Source organism: Amblyomma maculatum, chromosome 10 (genome assembly GCF_055883805.1).
Source record: "Amblyomma maculatum isolate TAMU_Amacu chromosome 10, ASM5588380v1, whole genome shotgun sequence".
Lineage (NCBI taxonomy): Eukaryota > Metazoa > Arthropoda > Arachnida > Ixodida > Ixodidae > Amblyomma > Amblyomma maculatum.
The window spans coordinates 100,279,404-100,295,873 of NC_139353.1; the positions used below are offsets into that span (position 1 = coordinate 100,279,404).

General features: G+C 48.3%; 2 non-coding genes across 2 annotated transcripts; one reads left to right on the plus strand and one right to left on the minus strand.

The window, feature by feature from the left end:
* Positions 1-894: 894 nt before the first annotated feature.
* Positions 895-966, plus strand: TRNAP-CGG (transfer RNA proline (anticodon CGG)). Its single transcript has one exon. It is a non-coding gene; the product is annotated as a tRNA-Pro (tRNA).
* A 724-nt stretch (positions 967-1,690) lies between these two features.
* On the minus strand, positions 1,691-1,762 carry TRNAP-UGG (transfer RNA proline (anticodon UGG)). The gene has a single exon. It is a non-coding gene; the product is annotated as a tRNA-Pro (tRNA).
* Between the last annotated feature and the right edge of the window lie 14,708 nt (positions 1,763-16,470).

Here is a 16,470-nt window from a genome sequence, read left to right on the forward strand (position 1 = left end):
GCCCTAAGTTTTCACCGCGAGTCATAAATCAACAAGCCCAGCCATCTGACTTTCTTTGAATATCTGCTCTCTGAAATAGGATAAAAAGGCTACGCTGCCGTACAAAGCCTGGTGGAAACAAACGAAAGTAAAGCACTTAGTCCCGTATGTTTTTATTGCGAAAACAATACTACGACAGGTCTACCGCTCATCGCTGTGTGCTGTGTCCGTGTCTGTGGTCCCTCATAAGAAAATCAACCTGCTGAGATGCTTGAATTCCCGTTACCTTTATGCGACGGGCAGGAGCTGTCAACTCTGGTCGCTCCTTTCATGCAGAATTAGCCTACCGGAAAAGTTTGCATTCTAGTCACCCCTAGCGCACGTAGACACGCAAGGAAAAATTGTACCTATTAGCCGAATTTTTATTTCTGGCACAACATTAGGCTACCCTCTATCGATTGAAACCACTCATTAACCTCTACAACTTCTGAATTACTCACAACTGCTGCGGACATTTTTTATATTTATTGCCTGTAAATAATTACCTAATTAACTCATTGACCTAACTATTTCTCTGCAGAAATATTACGTCAGCCAGTATCGATTCACACCACTCAATAACTTCTACCACTTCTCAATTACCCGGAACTGCTGCGGACACAATTTTGCAGACGCGGTCTTCGGACACAGTCTGCGGGCAGAAATCTGTGAACACAGGAAGTAACGCTTTCGCGTTAATAACGTGCATGCGTAGTCTTCAGACTAGATATTGCTTTATACTAGACGTATCCTTCAGCTTGAACTGTAAGCGTATTTGAGAGCACTATTAATGAATCGAAGTTCCTTTTTCGTGGCCTGCTCAACACGGTCACACGGCCGTTACCTCAGAAAAGGAAGCTGCCCCACATTTGCATCGGCTCGTTGGTCTAGGGGTATGATTCTCGCTTCGGGTGCGTGAGGTCCCGGGTTCCAATCCCGGACGAGCCCAATTTTACGTTTTTGCATGGCAACGCAACGTCAGCGCAACATCGCTCAATATGCAAAGGGAACGAAATTTACAGCATGACTGCACCTAAAATCCTTTATAATACAGCCGATCCCGAATGAAAACAAGAGAACATAGCTAACAGTTCACCCGGCCAACATGCAATATATTTGCACCAACAGTTAAGGACACTTAAGGTGCAGCTACTTTAGCCTGTTTGTTATTGTGAATAAGAAACCAGAGAGAGTGCTAAAACGTTAACGTTGTTGACTTGGTAAGTAATCTACTGATTGTATATGTTGTCCTCATTGCTCTCAGTGTATTTTTATATATATCTGTTTTACTAGATTTTGTCTTTAATGGTTGAACATCTTTGGCTTTGCTCATGTATTGTTCTATGTAGGTCGCCTGCCCCCCCCCCCCCTCCTCCCACTGTATTGAATACCCTTAAAGGGTTCTTAAGTGTTTAATAAATGATGATGATGAGTATCTCCCACTAATAAGCTACTGATCAAATAGCAATCAGCTGCAGTGGCCAAATCCATAGATGCGAATTGTGTTACACAAAGCAGCCAGGGCTAAGGTAATGGTCGCACTGATGTTTCTAGGTATAAGCGAGCCATATGTAGGGCGAAACATGCCAGTTGAAAGTAAAGCTAAGAACGAGATTATTGGACGTGTTTGCAAGTAGCCTAGTGAGGTACAAGCGGTTAAGAAAAAAAACTTCGGCTCGTCCGGGATTTGTACCCGGAACCTCTCGCACCCAAAGCGAAAATCATACCCCTAGACCAACGAGCCGGGATGGAAGCCGACAAGCTGCAGCTTGAAGTTTAAGGGCTGGTTTCCACAGTGAACAGAAGCGGACGATAAGCAGACCTTCGTTGGGTTTACCTGCGAAGTCTTCTCTGAGTGCTTTGCAATGAAATTGGTGCTTAATAGAATTTATGTTAATGCTTCCTGCCGGGTATTCATGCTGACTGCTGGGGGGGGGGGGAGTTGAAAACTGTGCGAGAGTTGCCTATGAGGTTAAAGGTCGGGTGCTGATTTCATTTATTAAATCAAGAGTGTCGTATGTCTTACGGGAAGCAAAACCCATCGCCGGAAGTTGTCAGCAGAATGCGTCGCAGAAGTTGCGGTCCCGAAAGGTTACGGGATCAACGAAGGTGTACACCGTTTTATAAGTCACATATTCCCTTTAGTGATACAATGCTGTCAAATAGCGCGACAGTCAGTCATATGACGTTATAAAGAGTCATGTAACGAAGGTAACGTGATGTTACGATATGTCATGAAGAATATAAATAAAATTGGTAAATGAGGGTCATGTGAGTTACATGCAACTCTGCACTAATCATGTGATATTACGGCTAAGTCATGATAAGTAGTGCCACGGGATTCAGGACTTTAAAACAAGTGATGTTACCTCACTCTAGTCATATGACGAATAAGTGTTACATGATTCATCACGACTAGCAAGAAGCGGTTTCGTCCCACTGAAGTCAAGGGACAATAAGTGTGATGTGATTAAGAACAGCTTGCAAATTGTGATGACGTCACACATATTACAGACAAGTGACAAGTAACTGAGGAAGGCTTGCAAAAATTATGTCACCGCATCAGGGTCACATGAAAAAGAGGTATTACGAGATTAAGAGTGACTTGTAAAAAGTGATGACATCCCATCGAAATCACGTGAGAGAGTCTATCCTGATTGAGAATGAGTTGCAAAAATCACACTGCAGTGACACTTCTTGAATTTGTTGCATGGAGGACAAGTTATTGTTTCGGCTGAGGTAAAGGAAGGATGATTTCGACAGTGTTGTCGAGCTTCTTCTTGTTAAGCATCTTGAAGAGTTTAGTTATGTTAAATCTGAAGGCTACATATAATAGATGAACAACGGATGCCTTCTGGTTACTTAACTTGAACCTCAAAGGAATTAACGCGGAGAGGCGCCACAGAGGAAAGAGACATTATTTCATTTTCAGTACCCTAAAATGCAGACATTTGCTCCTTTGACGGCTACAAAGAGGTGCTGAGAGTTCGCGATGGGCTTTATATATAGCCTCTTTATTAGAGTTTGGTTGAGTTGCTATATCCCGTTGCACGTCGAGTTGATTTGATGTTTTTTTCATAATTACTCATACATAGTTCACGTACATAGGATATTGCTTCAGTGTAACCAATACCATGCTAAAAAAAGGAGTGTGATTCTCGCTTCGGGTACGAGAGGTCGCGGGTTGAAATACCGGACGAGCCCCGTTGGGTTCCCCTTTTCTCGCATTGTTCGTCATTCTCAAGAATTTCATTTTCAGCCTCCCGAAGTCATGGTCATCCTACCGTCCACCATTGCTTTCCTTACCGTTAGTGTCATCATTTGTTAATTTAATGATGCCGATGTATCCTAGAGAAAATATAAAACCCTAAAGAGGTGCGATAGAAACCGCTGGAAACCGCTTGCTCAGAAAAGACAACAAAAAGGTTTGATTTAAGTGGTTCAACATCCAAAAGCGACTTAGGCTATGAGAGACGCCAAAGTGGAGACATCAGAAACTTCGACCAAGTGCGGTTTTTCAACTTGCACTGACACCTCGAAGGACACAATCGCCTGGCATTTCATCCCCAGACAAATATGTGATCATAAGTGAATAGTCAACTAATATTATGAGTTGGCTTTTTTATTTCATATATGGCACCTTACGATGTGTGTAACGGGCTTAGAAGCCATTAAGTATTATTATCAAGATCAGGTTTTAAAATTTCGATAGCGCAACTGCAGTTCTTGTTGTAGCTCGAGCGAATCTGGGTCTTTTGCACAGTTCAATACTGAAATATACGGAACATTTTCGGCGCCATAGATGTGAACCCATTCTTGGCACGCTTATGACCACTTTCGTCCCACCTGTGCGGCTCTGCTTCCGGTTTTTTACTGTTCCAGATGGGGCATTGCACAGATGACCACGCGTCACCACCTCCGCATGTGGGCGACTTTCAAAAACGACTGGAAATTTGAACATTCTTTGAGGCAAAGCACAAAAGCTTTTGGCGTTTACAAATTGTGTAGACGGTTAGGCTTTTACTAATAAACAGCTACGAATATCTAATGCAACTAGAAATGTATAACACGCAGGTGATAAAGTAATATATTACAGTTTGGATTACTGGCTAAACTAGATAACATGATTAATGTAGGCTATATAGTCCGCAAACAATGAAATTATTGTGCCTCCAAAATAACTGTTTTCCCCCCAAAGATTATTATTACTTTTAAATGGCGGGCTTCTCTCGAACGCTTTGCACCTGCTGTTTCTTCCTTAAGCAAGCAGTTACGAGTAGTGCCCGTGTTCGCCGTCTTCCGTGTTATTCTTGATATAGGTGGTTTAGGTTTTGTTTAGGAGGTCTAACTCCCCAAAGCGGCTCACGCTGTGAAAGCCCACCGGAAATTTCGGCCACCTGTGGTTCTGTAACGTGCAGTGGTACGACGCCTGAGTACTGTGCTGGAGTACCGGGGTCCGATCCCGACCGCTGGCGGCTGCGTTTCGACGGATGCGAAACGGAGAGACGTCGAGTGCTGTGCGATGTCAGCGCACGTTAAAGATCTCCAGTGGTCGAAATTACTCCGGAGACTTCCACTACGGCTCCTCTTTCTCTTTTTTCGATTTCGTTCCGAACTTCCTGCCTTTCCTCACGGCGGGGGTCAGGTGCCCACAGATCGTGTGACTGATATTGCGCCTTTCCTTTCTTATGAACCAATTATTATTATTGATTTTGTGACCAGGTACTCGTTGAACTCGCCTGGCTTACCGCCTGCCTGTCAAGTGAATGAATGAATGAAGCCTTTATTGAAAGGAAGGGATGGCTCTCGGCCGCTGTTTGGGTTCTTGGGGAGTTAGGAGGGATGGGAGTGTAACTTCTTCGTCTTAACGGTTCTTCAAGCTGTTGCTTGTTGCTTGCCATGCGGCCGATCTTCGCGCTGTGAGTCGACCTCTCTCACACTACTCGAAGCAGGCCGCTCTCACTGCCGTATGTAGCAATGGAGTGTTGTATTTCGGTGCTTGATATAACCTGACCTGCTAATGTGGGCATGTCGTCGTGTGGAATATGCGTAATTTTGTTTCTTCCTTGTGAAAACGATGGACATTGCCATATAAGATGTTCTAGGTCTGCTGTACACTGTTCCTGACAGTGCGTGCATATGTTGTGTTTGAGTGTTTCGTGTCTTCGGAGCAACCACTTGTCAAGTATGTGCGGTGTGTAAGCAGCGTTTGTTATTACTTTGTTGAGAAATATTTCTTGTGGTCGAGTGAGCCCTTTCGTGTCCTCAAACACCGGCGTTGGTGTCGCTTCATGTAATCTAAGCTTACTGTCGTGTTTTATTTTTGTGCGTACATAGTGCATCATCGATCTGCCAGAGGAGCCTTTAGTGAGCATTGTTTGGTAAGGATTTAAGTCTGTCGGTGTAGGCATGGAGTTGGGGTGTGGGGCATTGTACGTTTCAGCAAGCCCACCCGCTTGCGCGGCGGCCGCTTGCGCGGCTGCGTTTCCCCCGTCCGTGCCAGTATGTCCCGGTGTCCATATAATTTGAATTTCTATTCCAACTTCCCGCATTCCCTTCAGCCTCTTTCTGATGTCCTTGGCCACTGCGTCGTCTGTAGTTGGTGCCGTCAGCTCTGCAATCGCTGCATATGATTTGGTTAAAATTCGATAACCATTGAAGTTATCTTTTCTGGCTGCAGCGGTCGTAATGGTATTTATGGCTCCCCATATGGCAAGCAACTCGGAGTGTAAAATTGTTCCTCCAGGTAGGTGGCACGTGTGCTGTCCGTTGTGCTGAGGCGCTGGCACACACACCCATGCCACACTCACCCTTTCATTTCTAATTGCAGCGTCAGTGTAGATGTCTATTGTATTGAGTGGTCTTGTGAGGGCAGTTCTCTGTGCTAAAAGTTGCCTAGCTACCACATTCCGTCTACTAATAGGTCGTTGTGGCCTTAGTGCGATTACCGGCGCCTCCCACGGGGGTGAAGTGTCTGTCCCCAGGGGCCTCGGAGCAATGTTGATTCGGTTGTCCCATGCCATGATCTGCTGCCCTTGGGTCGTGTTTTCCAGTCGGGATCGCATTCTTATTTTTGCTTCTCTTATAATGTCTTGTATGGGTGGTATGCTGACCATTTTAAGCAGCTCTTCATTTCTCGTGTGCTTAGGAAGCCCAGTAATGGTGCGAAGAGTGGCCCTGTGTAGCTTTTCGATGTCTTTAACGTCGCGATTAGAAAACTCATAGACAGGTGCCCCGTACAAAATCCTGCCTACAGCAACCGCTCTAGACAGTGTTTGGCACGATTTTTGCCGGGCTCCACCGTATTTGTTTGAAATCCGGCGAATCATATGCAACATCGGGGTCCAGTTACGTTGCAATGTACGAATCCATTTACGAGTACTGTTGCAACTAGAAATCTGTGCCCCCAAGATTTTTGTCTGCCCATTTGCAGACGTGATGTTGTGTTGTCCAAGATGCAGTGTAATCTGCTTTTTGGCGTTTGTAGAATTCTTGCCGTCTATGCTTATGAGTTGTGTCTTTTCAGGTGAGAGCTGTAGCCCCAATGCTTCCAAGCTGTCAGTGAGGCTGAAGATTGCTGCTTGGAGCTCCGTCTGCATGACTTCTTCATTTGGGTAATCCACTGCCTCTGTCCATATGGTGACATCATCTGCGTAGATGGTGAAGCGGGCCGAAGTGTCTCGCTCGAGCGCTTCTGCTACGCGGGTCATGGCCAAGTTAAAAAGCAAAGGTCCGAGGATAGAGCCCTGGGGCACGCCCCTATCCAAGTAATAGGTTCTGGGGCTCCATCCCGAAGCTTTGCCATGAAGCCTAATAGGTCTACTTTGAAGGAAGCTGCATATCCAGTTGTATGCTTTTTGGCTGGGATATCTTTTTGCTAATTCTTGTAGGATTACCTGTTGGTTTACATTGTCGAATGCTTTGCGCATATCAACCGCGAGGATGTAATCCAGTGTCTGTTTGCGAGACCTGCGGTTGATTACCCTGCGGAGCAGCCAAAGGCAATCATGCGTGCCCATATTCGGACGGAATCCAGCCTGGGCTGGATGCAACCCAGGCTGTACGTATTCGATATAATGCTGTATTCTTGCGGCTATCATTCGCTCAATCAATTTGCAGATAGTGGATGTGAGAGCTATTGGCCGTAGGTTCTCTGGTTTTGTGTGGTCCTTCCCTGATTTCGGTATGGGATATATCAATGATAGCTTTAGTGCATCTGGCACCACTCCTGATTCCCATGAATCGTTTATGATAGTTAAGAGCTGATCTTGGGCTTCGTCGCTAAGATTTCTGAGCTCCTGCCATGTTACTCCGTCGTGTCCTGGAGCCGATTTCGGTTTGCCGTGGACTAATGCTGCCAATAGTTCGCCAAATGTAAATGGTTTTTCAAGTTCCATCACTGTGTTGTCAATCGTGATCGCCGGCAATGGTGGCGTGGGTATCTCAGAAGCATGCGGGAAGAACGTGTGGATCACCTTTTCCTCGAGTGCAGCTGGGTTCTCGCGCAGGAACAGCTCTGCCAGTGGTGGTGTGCTTTTCTTTTTCCCCAGCAGGCTTCGTAGAATTCCCCACAGCTTTTTAAGGCCGGGTTTGCGTCCGAGCGTCGCACAAGTGGTGTGCCATGAATCTGTTTCGAGCTGTTGTTGGTACTCCTTGATGAGTCGATATTGGCGCTTAAGGCTCATGAGATCCCTGTGGCGCTTTCCTTTATATCTGTATTGTTGCGTAAGGATATTGACCTTTCGCCACAAGTTGGCAAGGTGCCTATCCATGTGTGTGGTAGTGTCGTCACATATTATTGTGTCTTGGGACCATGGCCGTGCTTTCGCAACCATGGCACTGAATTGCTCGAAGTCCATGAAGTTGCCGCCAGTGACTGTCCGAAACTTTTCCCAGTCGATGGTAACCGTTTGCCTTTTTTCACGAATCTTTTTTCGGTTAAGGGTGATCAAAATTGGTAAGTGGTCGCTTCCCCATGTTGTCTGTTCGACTTCCCATTGTCTGATGAATCCTGGTGTGGCCAACGTCAGGTCTGGTGTCGTATCTCGTTGTCGGGCGTGTAGTCCTATGCGCGTTGGTGTGTCCGGGGTGTTGTATATGTACAGACCAGACATTTCTACAGTGTCGTGCAGCATGCGTCCCCTTGGGTCAGCTGTGGCGTAGCCCCAAGTCGGGTGCTTAGCATTGAAGTCTCCTCCCACCAGGATGGGGAGGCTTCCTGACAGGGCCAGGACTTTGGCGAGCCACCCGTATGAGTCGGTATTATGACTGCCAGTCAGAGGCCTATAATACACGGAGACTGCCACCATGGGCCGCTGCCCAGGAGGACACATTTTAACAGCGATTACTTCTCTGAACTCATTACTTAGATCAGGAATTTGTAATTCGGTTGCTGTGCATTCGTTTCTGACAAGGAGAGCAGCTTGACCCTGTGCATGTTGGTTTCCTCTGTTCTGGTGAAGTATGGTAGGCTGCTGAAATGTACGGTAACCCCGAATAGTGCAAGGTCCTCTTGTTTCTTGCAAAAGGATGACCAGAGGCTTCAATTTTCTAACTTGTTCCCTTAGGGTAGGTCCAGTCTGCGTGAAACTTCTGCAGTTCCATTGTAGACATATTGATCTGATTCTTATTGCGCCTCTGCGGGCTTACGTCTTTTTGGCTCATCGTTCTGGTGTTGGATGCTTTTGTGCAACTCTATAAAAATTGCCTCAATCTGAGTCTGTATCGCGTTTGTTATCGTTTGAAACTCATCCCGCAGGCTTTTTTCTAGACGCTGTGTCTCGTTGTGTCGCTCTTGCCTCATGATGCTCAGCATTTGCGCATACGCCGAGTCTTGTGCGGTAAGTGCCTTTGTCGTCTGATTAGTCTTTGGCGTTTGAGTCAGTGATGTTTCGGTATGTTGGTGCTTTATGGAGTTTGCAGTTGTTTTACGACTGGACGACCGTCCGGGCCGGCTTTTCGAACGCACGCGTTGCATCTGCCCAGTGGGCCAGGCTGAAGCATGTTGCCGCTGCGTCTGAGATGCATGAACGTCTTGTTCCGGTGGTAGCCTTGCAAGGACTTTCTCCAGCATTTCTCTAAGTTGCTGATTTTCTTTTCGCAACTCTTCCAGTTGTTGTTGGTAAACAGGGGGCAGCGCAGTTTCTGTCGACGAGTTCTGTCGCGCCTTGTCTGCCCATGTAACTTCTCCCTTAACTGCATCAGGGTTCTGCTTATTTTCTTTAGGCTCTTTTGGTACACGACTAGGACAAGCCGAATTGATTGAAATGTGGCCCGGTTTCTGGCAGGCGACGCAGAATAACTCTTGATCGCATTCTGTGTCTTTAGAGTGCAGCCGTCCGCATTCCTTACAAACCTCTTCTGCTGGACAATACCTAGCAATATGTCCCAGTCCGTGGCAGTTATAGCAGGCAATAATTTTCGGTCTGTACTCGTAGACCCTTGTGATTTCGTAATCAAAAACGAGCCTTTTGGGTAGCTGCTCTGTATCGAATTTTAACAGCAGCATGTTTGTCTTTCCTAGCAGACGCGCGTCAAGAATAGTTGCAGTTTCACATCTTAGGTGGTCCTTGATGTACTCAATGGTTTGACCAGGACGCACCTTGATAACACCGCGACTTTTTTCCTCGCCTCGTGTTGGCGTTCGTTCAATCGTGACCTCGTACGTGCAGACGCGTCCGTTCACTTTCCCGGCCAGTCGCGTTAATGCGGTGAGCCTATTTGCGTGTTCCTCATCTCTAACAGTGACCTTGACGCGATTTGCTACCACATCGTAGCGGAAAGCAGCCAAATCTGCCAATTCCCAACTTTTTGCGGTCATTTCTAACGCCTCTGTAATGGCTTGTTTAGGTATATCATGCACATGTACTCGGTTGAGTGGCCTGATCGAGAGTGGAAAGAGGGGTCGACTTACCCGTTCAAGACGAAGCTGTTCAGGCTTCACTTTCCTTTGAGGTTTCCGTTTCTTGATTAAAGTCCAGTCGCCGTAGTCGCCGACGATCTCACTTTCGTCTTCAGTGTCCATTTGGTCGCTTGCGTGCTGCTCCTTAGTATTAGTGAGTCCCACAGAAAGACCACTCTCAGCGTCCGCGTTCGGCAGCTGATGCGTTCCGTCCTCTCCATCGCGCGTTGGGCGTCGGAACGCCTTTTCTTGGAGGCTGCTTTCAGTTTTTTTGGTGCCTACACTTTTTGATGAACCCACAGCTCCCGCACTTGCGCCACTCGGGTGTGAGCGAACCGGCGCCGGCTTCGGCATGGTGCGTCCTGACAGCCCGGCCAGGGCAGCAGCTGAGCTGCGTCTGGGTGTTGTTAGGGTTAGCAGTCTGTCGCAGAAAACGTTGTTGCAGGCGGAAAAACGATGACTTCAGATCTACGAAAATCCCTCCGCACTCACCGGAGGTACTCACTGGGTCACTGTCCTTTGTTTCGTACACAAAAGAACAATATTTCCGCACACAGTTCAAAAAACATTGAAGAGCCGAGGTGCCACACGGTTGCAACCTGCGGCGATCGCAGCGCCTCGCCTGTCAAGTGAAAATATCGCAACAACAAAAGCAAGAGGAAACCCTTGCACTGCAGAAGCTTTGAGCTATGTCGCGATTCAAACGAGGCCATGTCGAGGTAGGAGTGCGTCACAATCGAGACGTGTGATTGGCGACAGCGTGGCGTGAAGTTTCTAACCGACACATAAACTTCAGCGCCGGTGTTATCAAAGCGGCGATGCAAAACTTTAAACGAACTATAGCCCACAAGCGGCCTTTCGCGGCGAGGAGACGGGGACGAAAGGCGAGTCGACGCCGGTAAAGAACTCGGAAGTTCTCACTTGAGGACGCCGCGAGAAAATGCTGTGCGGTCTAGGCGCTTATTGCACCATACGGCCGCATTCGCCTTTTCACAAATGTTGCATATGTTTGTGATCGGGGTGCCCGGCCCGGCCCGCCCGAGACAAAAATACTTTGGCCCAGGCCCGGCCCAAACACGGCCCGTGGTTCGGGTCGGCCCGAACCCGTGCACAGCACTACAGCAGAGGTCCGCACAGATTGATGCCGACTCGATCAAACGGTCGGTTGGGCACGGGAGAGGCTGTAGTGTAGCAGGCGGTTTTGAGCGAGGAGGTTGGCGACGCTGGCAGTCGGCACACGAGCGCACATACCTAATGACGAACTTATAAAATCCTGGAACGTAAAATCGTCGCAACCGTACATAACTCTTGAATACACCCGGATAGTCACATTGGGAATTATGTTAAGATGCGCAGATAGCACTACGTTCCTGGCGAGGTACGACGAGCATCCATTTACGGAAATCTGGCATTTAGTTGCGTCGGTAGAGGAGATGGTCAAGAACAAAATGCTGCGCTTAAAAACGAAGGGCGCAAGCGAGGGGTCGACGAGAGTGAAGAGTTCGTGAGAATATCGATGAGTAATGCAAGCCACGACTCTTATCGCTGGTCTGATGGTATGTCGTCGACGTACAAGGAAGACAAGGCGGAGCTGGATGGAGGCACGTGGCAGCAGAACGTCGGGTGTACTGGCGAGCGGGATAAAGCGAAGTGGCTTAAGCGCCTGCGTCGGAGTGCTTGTGCCCTGTGCGATGGACGCCTCGGATATAATACTCTTGTAGTCGAAGCCACAAGCATGCGAGACGGCCGTTTGGGTTTTTCAATGATGACGGCGAGAACGAAGCGTGGTGATCCGTGACATCGAATGGGTGCCCGTACAAGAATGGTCGAAATGTGTGAAGTGTGAATACAATGACCAAGATTTCCTTTCTTCATTACGCCAGGTAGTCAGCCGTCGAGTATGCACGGTTTTCAACCTCAGGGATATTTAGTGGTCGAACTTCTGTTAAGCCTGATGGTCGCCATGGGACTTTGGGGCATAGTCACGTAGGTGGCCAAGTGGCCCGTGACCGCTTTCACGGTCAAGGTCACGTGACCTGGTGGTCGCCATGTGACTTTGGGCAGTCATATAGACCACCAAGTGGCCCGTGACCACTGTTAAGGTCACGGTCACGTGAGCGCGGTTTTCACATTCAGGGAAATTTAGAGGTCAAACTTTTGTTTTAAGCTTAGTTTTCGCCATGTGACTTTGGGACATAGTCACTTAGGCCAAGTAGCCCATTACCACTGTAAAGTGAAGGTCGGTCACCTGGCGGTCGCCATGTGACTTTGAGGCATAGTCGCTTAGGCAACCAGGTAACCCGTGACCACTCTCAAGTTAAAGGTTACGGGAGCACGATTTTCACTTTGAGGAAACTTTAGAGGTCAGACATCCATGTTAAGCCTGATCGTTGCCATGTTACCGGGGCATATATAGTCTGAAGACTACGCATGTACGTTATTCGATATGATGAATATCACGAAAAAAATTCCAAGTGCATTTTATTGTGACTTTTGAATAATTAAAAACTGGCTCATGAGTTCGCAGTTGTTGCCTTCACAATTTAATGGAGCCATGCAATAATGCGAAGAAATATATGCTGTGATCCCAAATGTAGCAATATTTTATTCTATGTTTTGCTATTTATCCATTTCACACACTTGAAGCGAACTGTAGACGCACCTGCCTGTGCCATATTTAAAAAAATACGCTGGAATTTTATATGTCTATCAATCCTAAAATAATTCTATATATGTTCTCGATATTCTGCCAACCGATTCTGAATGTGAAGATTGAAAGAAGGCCGCAACTATCGCGCGCGAAAACTCGGAGAATGGTGCTGTCGTACCGTACACCTTTTGGTTGAAAGAAAGCGTAAGTCAAGAAAAAATTAAAAATTATCACTTGGACTGTACTTACTGCAGGACGAAGGGCTCTCCCATAATCCTCTAATTAACTGGGTCCTGTGCTAACACAGTATCAAGGTGACCCCTGTGTACACTTAACCTCATCTCCTCACCTAACTTTCTGCCGCCCCTGCTACGCTTTCTTTCCTATAAAATCTAATTTGTTACCCTAACTGCACTCTACCCTAACCGAGCAATGGTTATGCTCTCTTCGCACTATATTGCCTGTGCATGCCCAATTCTTCTTCTTGATTTCATTTAGAATGTTATTGCCTCCAGGTTATTCTCTGACCTACTTTGTATGGTTCCTGTCTATTAGCGTTACACCTACCAATTTCTTTTCCACAGCCCTGTTCCTACCTACCTGTGGACCTGTGTTCCTACCAATTCTACATGGTCACACGGCTGTTACCTCAACAAAGAGAGGCTGCCCCACTGTCCCCTCTGCATCGGCTCGTTGGTCTCCCCGTCGCACTCGGAGGGAGAGGTCATGGAGAGAACGGGCCCCTCAGGAGCGGCCGGCGCGTACGCGCCAAACCAGTTTTCCGCGGCGCCCCATGGTTCTTCCTTCGTCCCGGAATACAGGATTTTGCTGCCAACGCTACCAACAGGCAAGCTGAATGAAAACTCTATTTTCTCACACTGTGACCCATCTGTCCGTCCCTACAAAATCGATGACATCGCGGCGGCGCTCTCGGAGTTCATTGACATGATGACAGTTACCAACCTAGGAGTTTTCCAATTTAATCATGTTTGGATGCTCACTTTCAAGGCTCCACATGACATGGAAGTGTTAAATGCAAAGACGGAAATATTTGTAAAGAACAGGAAATGTCTGGTGATTAATCAGAATCAGCAGGAGTTAGATGTGAAAGTCCACTTGATCCCGCCCCAAATCCCTGACGAGGTGCTAATACACCATTTTCAGCGCTTCGGTGAGGTGAAAGGGGTGCGACGCGAAAAGTGGCGCCGCCCGGGCCTGGAGCATATCGGTTCAAGCACGCGAATAGTTCAGATCGCACCACGGGAACCGACATCACTCGATGAAATACCCCACCAGGTGACTATCTATGGCTGCCCGGTCCTGATCGCCGTGCCCGGCAGAGCACCACTTTGTTTGAGATGTCGACAGACCGGACACCTACGCAGGCAGTGCAGGGCTCCCTGGTGTCAGGCCTGTCGCTCCATCGGACACCGCGAGGAAGACTGCACGTAGTATTATGCAACTAGAACGAGGCGTGGGGTTGCGAAGCAACCGTTAGATGATTTCATGGACGCAGAGGACATGGAAAAGATGGCGACTACCATGGAATCGCCACCAGACAGGGAAAGTCCGGCGGGTGCATTAACCGAAGCCTCCATTTTTTCCCCACAAGAAGCAGTGATCCCAACTCTCGGGGAAGCTGGGTCTCCTCTCCCTGATGGTCGGGCCTGCAGCAGCGCGAACTCGGAAGCGGCCACCGCGCAGCAGGATGAGCGAACCGAGACGCTGGACGAGCCCAGCACCATAGATGCCACTGTGATCAGGGAGGTCGATGAACATGCAGCTCTCTCGAACAACGTCAAGGGGCCTCAGGAATCGGAATCAGATAAGCCGGTCTCCAAATAAAAGGACCGCAGACAACTGGAGAGAGAGAAAGGGGGAAACATGGAGGGAACGACAACGGAAGGAATGTGAACTGCGGAAAGAAGCAGAAACGACAGGTCCGAAAAAACCAACACCAACCCCACCGATGCCATTGACGAGCCCAATGTCAAGGAGGGGAAGAGAGAAGGCCGCCGCGTGACGAGGAAAGCACTTGCAGCCGCCAGCCACCCCTGCTAGGTGGAGAGGGGCACTTCGGTAGGCGGTATCGAGGGGCGCATGCCACCAGTCCGGTAAGCTTTCCCTCCACAATGGATCCCTCCCAGCTGTCGCTTAAAGTGGCCACCATTAACGTGGTGAGCCTTATAAAAACAAAAGGAAAAGATGGCTTCTCGATTTAATTAATGAAAACAGCGTCGACGTAGCTCTTTTACAAGAGACCAAAATTTCAAGTGTAGATGATGCTAAATTCTTCGTTGGTTACTTTGGAGCTCAATTCTGGTGTTTCCAGACAATCACGACTTCAAGAGCAGGAGGCACCGCCATTCTCATTAGGAAAAAAGATAATGTCACCATTGTTGACTGCGAGCTGGGAGAGGACGGGCGCTTTTGTCTCGTTGATGCCCTTGTGGGGAGGGAGCTGACCCGATTTGTGTGTGTCTACGCCCCGAATGAGACAACGGCACGGTCCGAGCTCTTTCGATCTCTCCGTCTTTTTCTTCTTGTCCCCGGAATCGTATACTTCGGAGGTGATTTTAACTGCGTACTCAGCACGAGTGATAGAACGGGCGGGGGAGGCGGTGTGTATGCGTCGGCCTCGGGTGTTAAGAGAGGTCGTGCGAGATTCTGACCTGGTGGACGTGGCGCTCGGACGAACGGGGTCGACTGCGCGCTACACCGCTGGCGCGGCACAGCACAGGCTCGCCTCGATCGCATCTATGACTGCGGTGAGGCGCTCCAACGCGTCCGCAGCTACACCGTCACTCCTGTGTGTTCCTCTGATCATGGCCTGGTCTCGTGCGTGCTGGGTGCTTTAACATGTCGAACAGGAAAAACAGTGGAAAGACGGTGGATAATGAACTCGACTATCCTTTGCAACGAAGAGTTCTTAGATAAAGTAAATCAGGATATTGCTAGGCTTAAGTCTGGATCGGTTAATGCAGTAGAGTGGGAGTTATTTAAAACAAAAGTCAGAACCATTGCCACAGCGATCAGAACAAAAATTGCCGCGTCCGCTAAAGCTAAAATCCGGCACCTCACAGGCACTCTTCAGGGCCTTGTCGGGGCCAACGAAGAGATGCCGGGAGAATTTTCTGATGACATTCGGAAAGTTAAAGAGGAACTTCGATCAGAACTAAAACGGCATTATTGGGGCGCACTCATCCGCAGTCGGGAGGAAAGGGTGCAGTACGAGGCGCAGCCATCAAAAATATTTTTTGCCTTCGAACGGGAGCAGGCTGCACGGGTTAGTAAACGGGAGGTTATTAACAGCGGCACCGCTGCGCGAGGGCATGGCGAAGTGGCGCAGGTCTTCGATGAATACTATCGCAAGCTTTTCCAGGCAGGAAAACCGCTGGATCCCGTGCCATCCGATGTCCTGAGCGAACTACCCAAAGTTCCTCAGGAGGTTAGGGAGGCAACAAACTCCTCATTGACTGCTGACGAGATATAGCGTGTAATTGCTAAACTCCCTAAGAATAAATCACCCGGACCGGACGGCATAACAGCCGAATTTTACCAATGCTTTAGAAGTGAACTCAGCCCAGTACTAGCGGAGGTGTTCGAGGATATAAGGAAACGAAAACTTCTCTCGCCTTCTATGCGGCGCAGTAGTTTAGTCCTGATTCCTAAGAAACCTTCCCTCGAATCTACCCCCGACGTAGCCGATTTCAGGCCAATCAGTCTACTTTCCACGGACTATAAGATTCTGGCTAGAGCTCTCGCTCGTCGACTCGAGACCGCTCTCAGCACCATGGTGGGAAAGCATCAAACATGCAGCTTCAAAGGGCGCTCCATAAATACCAACTTACACCGCATGAGGACGGTACGCGAGGCGGCGGATGTAGGGCTCCTTCCTTTG